We start from the raw sequence: 9,653 nt of genomic DNA, 5'->3' as shown, positions 1-9,653 counted from the left end.
TCCTTTCGGGTGGCGCCTGTGGCTCAGTGAGGAGGGCACCTGCCCTACATACCGAGAGTGGCGGATTCAAACCTGACCCGGCCAAACTGCAACAAGAACAACAACAAAAATAGCTGGGCGGTGTGGCAGGTGCCTGTAGTCCCAGGTACTCGGGAGGCTGAGGCAAGACAATTGCCTAAGCCCAGGCCTTGGAGATTGCTGTGAGTTGTGATACAATGGCACTCTACGGAGGGTGATAAAGTGAAACTCTGTCTCTTAAAAAAAAAAAAAAATTATAGCCTTTCATTAATTTTAATTACCTATACATATGCATGTGGTTAGATGTAAACACACAGTACATACATGTTTTGCACTCATGGAAACAACGTATTAACAATTATAGTTCTTGGTCGGCGCCTGTGGCTCAGTGAGGAGGGTGCCAGCCCAATATACCAGAGGTGGCAAGTTCAAACGTGGCCCTGGCCAAAAACAGCAAAAAAAGAAAGACCAATTATATTTCTTTTTGGTGAAAAGTCATATGCAGGGTGGACATGTGCTATTTAAAGTAGTTTACTATTAAACTTAAAACTTCACCATATAAATTTAATTTAAATTGCTTTACTATTTAAATTCCACATGAACTTTATGTCCACCCTGTATTTAGAATTAGCCAGCTGGACTTGGTTTAGATGATCCCAATTTAGTGGGCAGCATCCAAAGCATCATAATCAGGAGCCAGTGGCACATATGCCTTCTTCTCTCCATCAGGTCTGGTCAGGATGCTGACGTTGGCCACAGCAATGTCACACAGCTTCTTCACAGCCTGTTGGATCTTGGTGCTTGTCGGTTTTGACATACACAATGAACACAAGTGTGGTGTTTTCTTCTCTCTTCTTCAAGTCGGACTCAGTGGTCAGGGAGAACTGTGAAGGATCTAAGAAAATTTCACCTCAAAATATGTTTCTTTGATATAAAGATTATTTTCAATTAAAAGCTATTTATAATCAGGTAACTCTGAACAAAGACTTTCCTCTATCTACCTAAAATCTTAAAGGGCTGCCAGACTCCTTATCACATGCCAATAGACCTGGCCCTAAGGTCATGAGAAGCACAAAAGCTATCTCTCAGGTTCATTTACTAATCAATGTTTCCCTCCATCTACCAATCCAGACTTAGCAACCACTTGCTACATGGATACTTTCCAGTTTCTCTCCCTCCTTCCTTTATTTATTATTTATTTTTTGAGATAAAGTCTCAAGCTGTAGCCCTGGGTAGAGTGCCTTGGCATCTGTCACCTGGGTAGGGTGCTGCGAAGTCACAGCTCACAGCAACCTCCAACTCTTGGGCTTAAGTGATTCTCTTGCCTCAGCCTCCCAAGTAGCTGGGCTTACAGGTGCTGGCCACAATGCCCGGCCATTTTTTTGTTGGAGTTGTCATTGCTGCTTAGCAGGCCCCAGACAGGTTCAGTGGCACCTGCATCCTGAGCTATAGGCAAAACCTTATTTTATTTCATTTTATTATTATTATTATGTTGATATAGTCTCAAGCTTTTGCCTGGGTAGGGTGCTACGAAGTTACGGCTCACAGCAACCTGAAACTCCTGGGCTAAAGCAATTCTCTTTCCTTAGCCTCCTGAGTAGCTGGGAGTACAGGCGCCTGCCACAACGTCCAGCTATTTTTTGGTTGTATTTGTCATTGTTGTTTGGCAGTCCCAAGCTGGATTCAAACCTGCAAGCTCCGGTGTATGTGACTGACACTCTAGCCCTTGAGCTACAAGTAAGGTGACCAGACTTCCCGCTTTTGGTGGGACAGTCCCAATTTTCAACAATTTGTCCCGCGTCCTGTGGCTTTTTTAAAAAGTCCTGATTTTTGGAAAGAATGCATGACAAGCTGGGAACGGTGGGAGAACGGGAAGGTAATATATGGTTTTTGGCTGCCATGTGGCTATTTCGCCAGGATATGAGTTTTATATTATTTTTATTAATTTTATAATGTTAAACTTTAATAATAACAAAGAATTGTTGAGAACTGATTATTGAGAACTGCTTATCAAAGTTCGCATTGTTGATCAGTTGGTAGAATTCGACCACCATTGTTTGGACTTAACGAACAATGGCATTTTTGGGCATTGGCAACCATGAAAACATTTTGGAACTGTCTCTCAGATGATACACATCATACTGCGTTCTAGTGCTAGTTAAACAAGTGATGTCAACAAATCAGCTAATCAGATAATTTAGGTAAGTAATTTATTTATTTCATGAATTTAGCAGACAGTACTCGTATTATTTATATTTTATAGTGGTGGCAAACAGACTAGCGCTGGCCTTGAGAGTGACATTTACGACTTACGAGGTATCATTATTAAAAAAAATATATTGATAAGGAAAAGGTTAAATCTTGGGCATCAGCAAAAATCACAATAGAGAACAAATGGTTAGAAATAGTTCATCCCTTTGAAACCAACCATATCCCATACAATAATGCACTAAAAATTGTGGGATACGTGCTGTCCTTACCAGGAACTAATGCTGCGACTGAACTCGTTTTTTCTACGGTAAATAAAGTGTGGACATCAGAAAAATCACAATTAAGTGTTGAGACATTGAAAGCTGTTTTATATGTAAAATATAATTTAACAAATTTTTGTGAAAAATTTCATGACCTTTTAAACAGGAACAGCAATCTACTAAAAAGAATTCACTCGAATGAGAACTATGCCAAAGAATAAAATAATACTATACATAATTTTTTAATCTATTATATTTGTAAATTGTACTTATGTTGAAATTAAAAAAAATCACAATACTATTTTCGTGTTCTATGAAAATAGAACACAGTGCCTGGCCTTTTTTTTTTGATATAGAGTCTCACTATGTCACTTATGGTGTACTGCTGTGACATCACAACTCACAGCAACCTCAAACTCTTGGGTAAGTGATTGTCCTGCCTCAGTCTCCAAAGTAGCTAAGACTACAGGTGCCTGCCACAATGTCCAGCTGTTTTTTTTGAGGTTGTTATCATTCTTGTGTAGCTGGCCTGGGCCAGGTTCATACCCACCACCCTTGGTGTATGTGGCCCACGCCTTACCCACTGAGGAACAGGAGCTGCCTCTTGGCTAGGATTTTACTGAGAAATTTTGCATTTATATCCATTAGTGAAATTGGTCTGAAATACTCTTTGTAGTTGTGTATTTCCCTCATTTTGGTATCAGGGTGAAATTTGCTTCCTAGAATGTGTTAGGGTCAATGCCTTCCTTCTCAGTTTTTTTGAAATAATGTCTGCAGTATGGGTGTAAGCTCTTCTTTGAAGGTTTGATAGAATTCTGCTGTGAAACCATCTGGATTAGGGCATGTTTTCGTTGGGAGATTTTTTATTGTTTCTTTGATCTCAGTTTTTGATATTGGTCTGTTCAAGGATCTATTTCCTCTTGGTTAAGTCTAGGGAAAGGGTGTGATTCCAGGTATTGATCCATTTCCCCCACATTGTTCAATTTCTGAGCATAGAGTTTCTTGTAGTACTCAGAGATGATCTCTTGTATCTTTGTGTCATCTGTTGTTATTTCCTCTTTGTTGTTTCTGATTAAGGTTATTAGAGATTTTACTTTTCTATTTTGAGTTAATTGGGCCAAATGTTTATCAATTTCATTTATTGTTTTCAAAAGCCAACTTTTTGTTCCTTTAATTTTCTGAATGATTCTTTTGTTTTGAATTTCATTAATCTGTAAAGTAATTTTGGTTATTTCTTTTCTTCTTTTGGTTTTAGGATTAGACAGTTCTTTTTCCTATTCCCTAACATGGCTTATGAGTTTGTTAATGTATTTTCTGTCTGTTTGGGGGATATAGGTGTCTAATGTGATAAATTTCCCCCTTAAGACCGCTTTTGCTGTATCCCACAGCTTTTGTTAACTTGTGTCTTCATTGTTGTTGTTTGAGGAATTCAATGATTTTCTCTTTTAGCCCTTCCTGAACCCAACTGTCATTCAGCATAAGATTGCTTAATTTTCATGCCTTTGTGTGGGGAGGATCATTTCTGTTGGAACTGAGTTCCATCTTCATTGCCTTGTAGTCTGAGAAGATACAAGGTATAATTTCTATTCTTTTAATTTGTTGAGGTTTGATTTGTGTCCTAGGATATGGTTGATTTTGGAGTATGTACCATGAGCTGACAACAAAAGTGTACCTTTTTTAGCTTTAGGATGGTGTGCTCTATATATGTCTATTAATCAATCACATTTGATCTAGGGTCACATGTAAGCCTTTTGTATCTTTGTTTAGTTTCTGTTTAGAGGATCTTTTCAGTTCTGTGAAAGTGGGGTTACAGTCCCTAGCTATTTTGGTATTATGATTTGGTGTCATTAAGTGTCTTTTTTATCTAATATTTTCCTTATGTGCTGGTTAAAAAAAGTCATTCAGGGCCAGATGATGTGGTGTTCCAATAGTTATCAATTTACTTTTTTTTTTTTTGAGACAGAGCCTCAAGCTGTCACTCTGGGTAGAGAACCATGGCATCACAGCTCACACCCACCACCAACTCCTGGACTCAACTGATTCTCTTGCCTCTGCCTCCCAAGTAGCTGGGACTTTAGGCGCCCACCACAATGCCCGGCTATTTTTTGGTTGCAGCCATCATTGTTGTTTGGCAGGCCTGGGCTGGATTCGAACCCACCAGCTCAGGTGTATGTGGCTGGGGCCTTAGCTGCTTGAGCCGCAGGCGCCAAGCCAGTTATCCATTCACTTGCTAAAACTCCCTCATAGTGTCCAGCAAAATGGATCACTGTTCTGATGTAAGGGCTGTCAGTTGGTGGCCAAGATTGAACTATTTCTCTATCAACACTTCCTTGGTCAGTTCTGCACAGTTAAATAAACATTGTGACAACCTCCTTCAATGAATTTTTGCAAGCTTTTACTAGTTCTGCTTATTCCTGTCTGCCCTGACCAATCTTCATCAGTGATGCTTTGTCTCCTCTCGGAGAAATATCTAATCCATTTGTACACTGCCAATTTGTTTATCACCTTATCCCCATCAACTTGGGGTAGCATGTCCCAGATATCACTTCTACTTTTGCCAAGTTTAACAATAAAATTGCAAATATTTATTCATTACTCTAGTTCATGCTCTGACATTGTCATGACACAGAGACATGCAAAAATAATAGTAGACAGACACCACCACACTTAGACAAAAACAAAACTCTGAGATACTGATGTACTAATATTATGTAACTTTCCTGAGTTGTTTGTACAGTGCTGCTAATGTAAGCACAAGGTGGCAAGTTCACAGACTCAGTTATTAGACCTCATATGTATTTCTTTATAATTAGAAAAAAGAAAAGTGTTGTTACCATTTGATATTTGCACAATAGATACATTTTCATCTTTATTTGTAGCATATATTGTTTCACAGCACAAACTTGAGAAAGCAAAGAGAAAAAATTAACACAAGGAAATCACTCCTGCAAAAAGTGAGATGAGTATCTTGGCCTGATAGCAAACATTTGTAGTGAAAACTAGTGAAGGTGCAGCACTGCTCCAGCTCACTTGATAAACCTAGTACCTGCTAAGGGAAACCACAGGACAGGGAAAGCCAAGGATTCCTTCTTTCCTCTCCTCAGCCTCCTATTTGTTCAAGTTTCCTATCATCAAGTAGAAAATGGACTCAGAATGGAATGTGTACCCCTAGGGATATAAGCAGAGAGACACAGAGAACAACACAGAGTAACTGTACATTAAAGGTACATTAATCAAAAGAGTCTATGGGTTAGGTACCATTAGATGAGTGTCCAATACTACTTCATTGACTGCCCTTAGGTCTTGGACAAACCTATTCATCTATTTCAGGCTTTTTAATAAAAATAGAAGTATTTGGGTGGCACCTGTGGTTCAAAGGAGTAGGGCGCTGTCCCCATATACCAGAGGTGGTGAGTTCAAACCCAACCCTGGCCAAAAAAAACCTGCAAAAAAATAAAAATAATAAAATTTTTTAAAAAATATTTATTGTGTATTTTATATGTTGCTTGATAAAGTGAAATCTTTTAAAAATTCTTTTTTTTTTTTTTTTTTTGAGATTGTCTCACATTGTCACCCTTGGTAGAGTGCCATGACGTTACAGCTCATAGCAACCTTCAGCTCTAGGGCTTAGGTGATTGATTCTCTTGCCTCAGCCTCCTGAGTAGCTGGGACTACAGGCACCCACCAGAACACCCGGTTATTTTTTGTTGCACTTTGGCTGGGACCAGGTTCAAACCTGAGACCCTAGGTAAATGGGGCCCACACCCTACCCCCTGACCAACAGGTGCTGCCGTAAAGATTCTTTTTGATATCCACGTCAAGAAGAAACCTTGTACAGAGTGAAATTAACATGTTAAATATATTAGAGAATATAGCTGGAATAGAAATTGATTTTTCTTGGTGCAGAACAACTCAATTTGGCAAAGTTTAAAATTTGATCACAGAACAGAAGAGATTCGGGATGAAGGTGGACGAATTAGAAAGAGATAACTTTTTTTTGTGGTTTTTGGCCAGGGCTTGGTTTGAACCTGCCACCTCTGACATATAGGGCTGGTGCCCTACTCCTTTGAGCCACAGGTGCTGCCCAGCATAACGTTTTTTAAGTACTCATTTCTTTTCCAGGGTATGATATAGCCGATTCTAGGAGATTTTGCTGAGAGCTTTATTTATAACTTCTCTTTTATCTTTTTAGTAAACACTCATTTGCAACAAAGTTTTGAAGGTGCTGAATGCAAAACAGAAACACATGGCTGCGTGGTTATTGTGTTTTGGACCTATTGTTGCCTATTGGACCTATAATCAAATATCCATAGTTGTCTAAATATTTAACAAACCATTCCTACTGAAAAGATTTAAATTCCCTAATGTCCCACTTGCTATTTACATAAGATGGAGGTTCATAGTTAGCATAAGCATCTGAGAATGAAAAGCCTTCATTTATGAGCCGATACGTAAATTTGTTACTACAGACCAGTAGCTCAACAGAATATTAAGTTGCTACAGTGCTCAAGGAAAGGGAATCTCTTTTTTGTTGGTGCTGAAAGAGCATTTAGGTAAAAGAAAGTTGCAATTGAAGATTGAGTACAAATTATCTAAACCAGTACTCCTCAACCTTAGCTATGCTTGGGAGTCACTTCGGAGTGCTACAAATAATATTGATGCTTGGGTTCCAAGGCCTAAGACTCTGGTGTTGATCTGGGATATGACCTGCCTATAAGGATTTTTAAAATCTTTCTGATGAATCCTAGCGCTCTAGGAGACCAAGGAGTGGATTGCTTGAGCTCACGAGTTCGAGACCAGCCTGAGCATAGTGAGACCCTGTCTCTACTAAACATGGAAAAACTGAGGCAAGAGGATTTCTTGAGCCAGAGTTGGAGGTTGCTGTGAGCTACAATGCCACAGCACTCTACTCAGGGTGACAGCTTGAGACTCTGTCTCAAAAACAAAACAAAACAAAACAAAACTTTCTGATGATTTCAATGCTGCCACAGTTGAGAACCTGATCTGAAATTCACATTGAGTATTCTCATTTGCAAAACAGAAAAAAATCTTTGCTCCCTCCTTTCAGTACCTCACAAGGGTATTGAGGGTAAAGGAGAAAATGATGGAAAAATGCTTGTGCTATGGGTGAAAGAGCTATTAAAAGGCAAAGAAGTATGACCAGGGGGGAAAAACACATGTTCTTTGGAGATTGGGCTCCATATCTCCTAAAGGTCCATATCTCTTAAATTTGTCAATCAAAGGGGCTACATCTATTAAAGCTTGTTGTTCAAGGGGGTACTGATCTGATCTTTTGTGGTGGCTGAACTTCTGATTTTTAAATAGACCTTCACTGGAGTGTTCCTAATGCCCTTCCCATAAATTCCCTCTTCCCAGATACAGACGTTTACTTGGATGTTGATTTCTTCTAGACGTTTGTCCTCATCATTCACATGCTGGAAAAACAGCTACCAGACGTGTTCAGGAGGAACCTTCATCAGAAGGCTGTGGTTGTCTGGAGAAAGGTAATCTGGGAATTTAATTTAGACAGTAAGTCTCTCCCCTGCAAGGGAACGGGGCAATCAGGCATGTCAAGGAACTGAGGAGGCACCTCTTTTTCTCCAATCCAGGAAGTAAGAGGTTGAAGAAAGAGCTTTTGTCTCCTCCTTCAGAACCAGAGTGTTTAGTCAGAGGGGAGAGTGGAGTAGTAAGCACTAAATATGTTTTTACAGCATTTACTAAAAAGTCTTTTTTTTTGAGACAGAGCCTCAAGCTGTGGCCCTGGGTAGAGGGCTATGGCATCACAGCTCACAGCAACCTCAAATTCCTGAGCTTAAGCTATTCTCTTGCTTTAGCCTCCCAAGTAGCTGGGACTACAAGCGCCAGCCACAACACCCAGCTGTTTTTTGGTTGTAGTTGTCATTGTTGTTTGGCAGGCCCCGGGCTGTATTTGAACCCCCAGCTTTGGTGTATGTGCCTGGTGCCTTAGACACTTGAGCTATAGGCGCCAAGCCAACTAGAAGGTCTTGGCCCACAGCTTTCTATGAGGAGAGACTTCCCCCTGGACAGGGCCAAATTTTTGCTGGTCATAAAGGAATCAGTGTCACGGACAAGTATTTCACTCTGTGGCCCTGGTAGAGTGCTGTGGCATCATGATAGCTCACAGCACCTCAAACTTTTATGTGCAAGCAATCATCTTGCCTCAGTTGTTCCATTTTTGTTAAGAATGGCTAGTCTTGAACACTTGAGCTCAAGCAATCCACCAACCTTGGTCTCTCAGAACTCTAAAATTAAAGGCATGGACAAATATTTCATGTGAGCAATTCTGTGCCCATCTCAGTTGGCCAGAGTTCTCTGGGCCCTGCATTTTCCCACCCAGAATTACAAGGCCAGATTCCAGTGGTGGGAGGCCTCCCTTATCAAGTGTGCTACCCCTTCTTACTCCCAGTTCCTGGGTTTCATATTTCCCTGTGACTGGGTACCACTTTGTAGCCTTTGTCTCACCAAGTCATTCTGCCCAGATGACCTCCCTGTGTCTGCTGATTTTTGCCAGTGATCCCAGTGAAAGAGCTGATCATTCATTCAGCCTCAGAGGAGTCTGGGATCTCTTCTTCAATTTTTTTTTTTTTTAAAGAGACAGAGTCTCACTTTATTGCTCTCAGTAAAGTATTGTGGCATCACAGCTCACAGCAACCTCCAGGTCTTGGGCTTAGGCAATTCTTTTACCTCAGCCTCACAAGTACATGGAACTAGAGGCACTGGCCACAACAGCTGGCTATTTTGTTTTTGTTGCAATTTGGCCAGGGCCGGGTTCGAACCTTCCACCTTCGGTATATGGGGCTGGCACCCTACTCACTGAGCCACAGGCACCGCCCCCTTCCTCAATTTTGTAAGGAAGTCTGTGAAGAGGTTGAACACAGCCTGTTCACCTCCTGTTGAGTGGAGGCTAATCAGATCTCACTTAAAGACAAGAGCAGATCCAGACCAAAAGGCTTTAAAAAGAGCACCAGCGATGCAGTAGGTGAAAAATCAAGTACAAACCCCTCATTGGACTGAGAAAGTCAAAATCAAACAGGTCAGCAAGGAGGGCATGAAGTTCCCAGATTGTCTCACACCCAGAAATGGTCCAGTCTTTCCAGAGTCCACACTGAGAAGAGAGAAACAATGCTGTTGTTTAAGTGGCTC

At 40.6% G+C, this 9,653-nt stretch overlaps 1 long non-coding RNA gene across 1 annotated transcript in view; it reads right to left on the bottom strand.

Moving 5' to 3' along the window:
* Positions 1-8,090: 8,090 nt before the first annotated feature.
* Positions 8,091-9,653, bottom strand: part of LOC105888404 — a 4,042-nt gene continuing 2,479 nt past the window's right edge. Inside the window, exons 2-3 of the long non-coding RNA XR_001161866.1 lie at positions 9,238-9,243; positions 8,091-8,131 (exon numbers count right to left, since the gene is read on the bottom strand). This is a non-coding gene — a long non-coding RNA (uncharacterized LOC105888404). The remainder of the gene's footprint in view (positions 8,132-9,237; positions 9,244-9,653) is intronic.

This window comes from Otolemur garnettii, unplaced genomic scaffold (genome assembly GCF_000181295.1).
Source record: "Otolemur garnettii isolate 467f Iridium unplaced genomic scaffold, OtoGar3 scaffold00387, whole genome shotgun sequence".
NCBI lineage: Eukaryota > Metazoa > Chordata > Mammalia > Primates > Galagidae > Otolemur > Otolemur garnettii.
The sequence above is the reverse complement of the archived record's forward strand: the minus strand, read 5'-3'. Positions and strand labels throughout refer to the sequence as shown.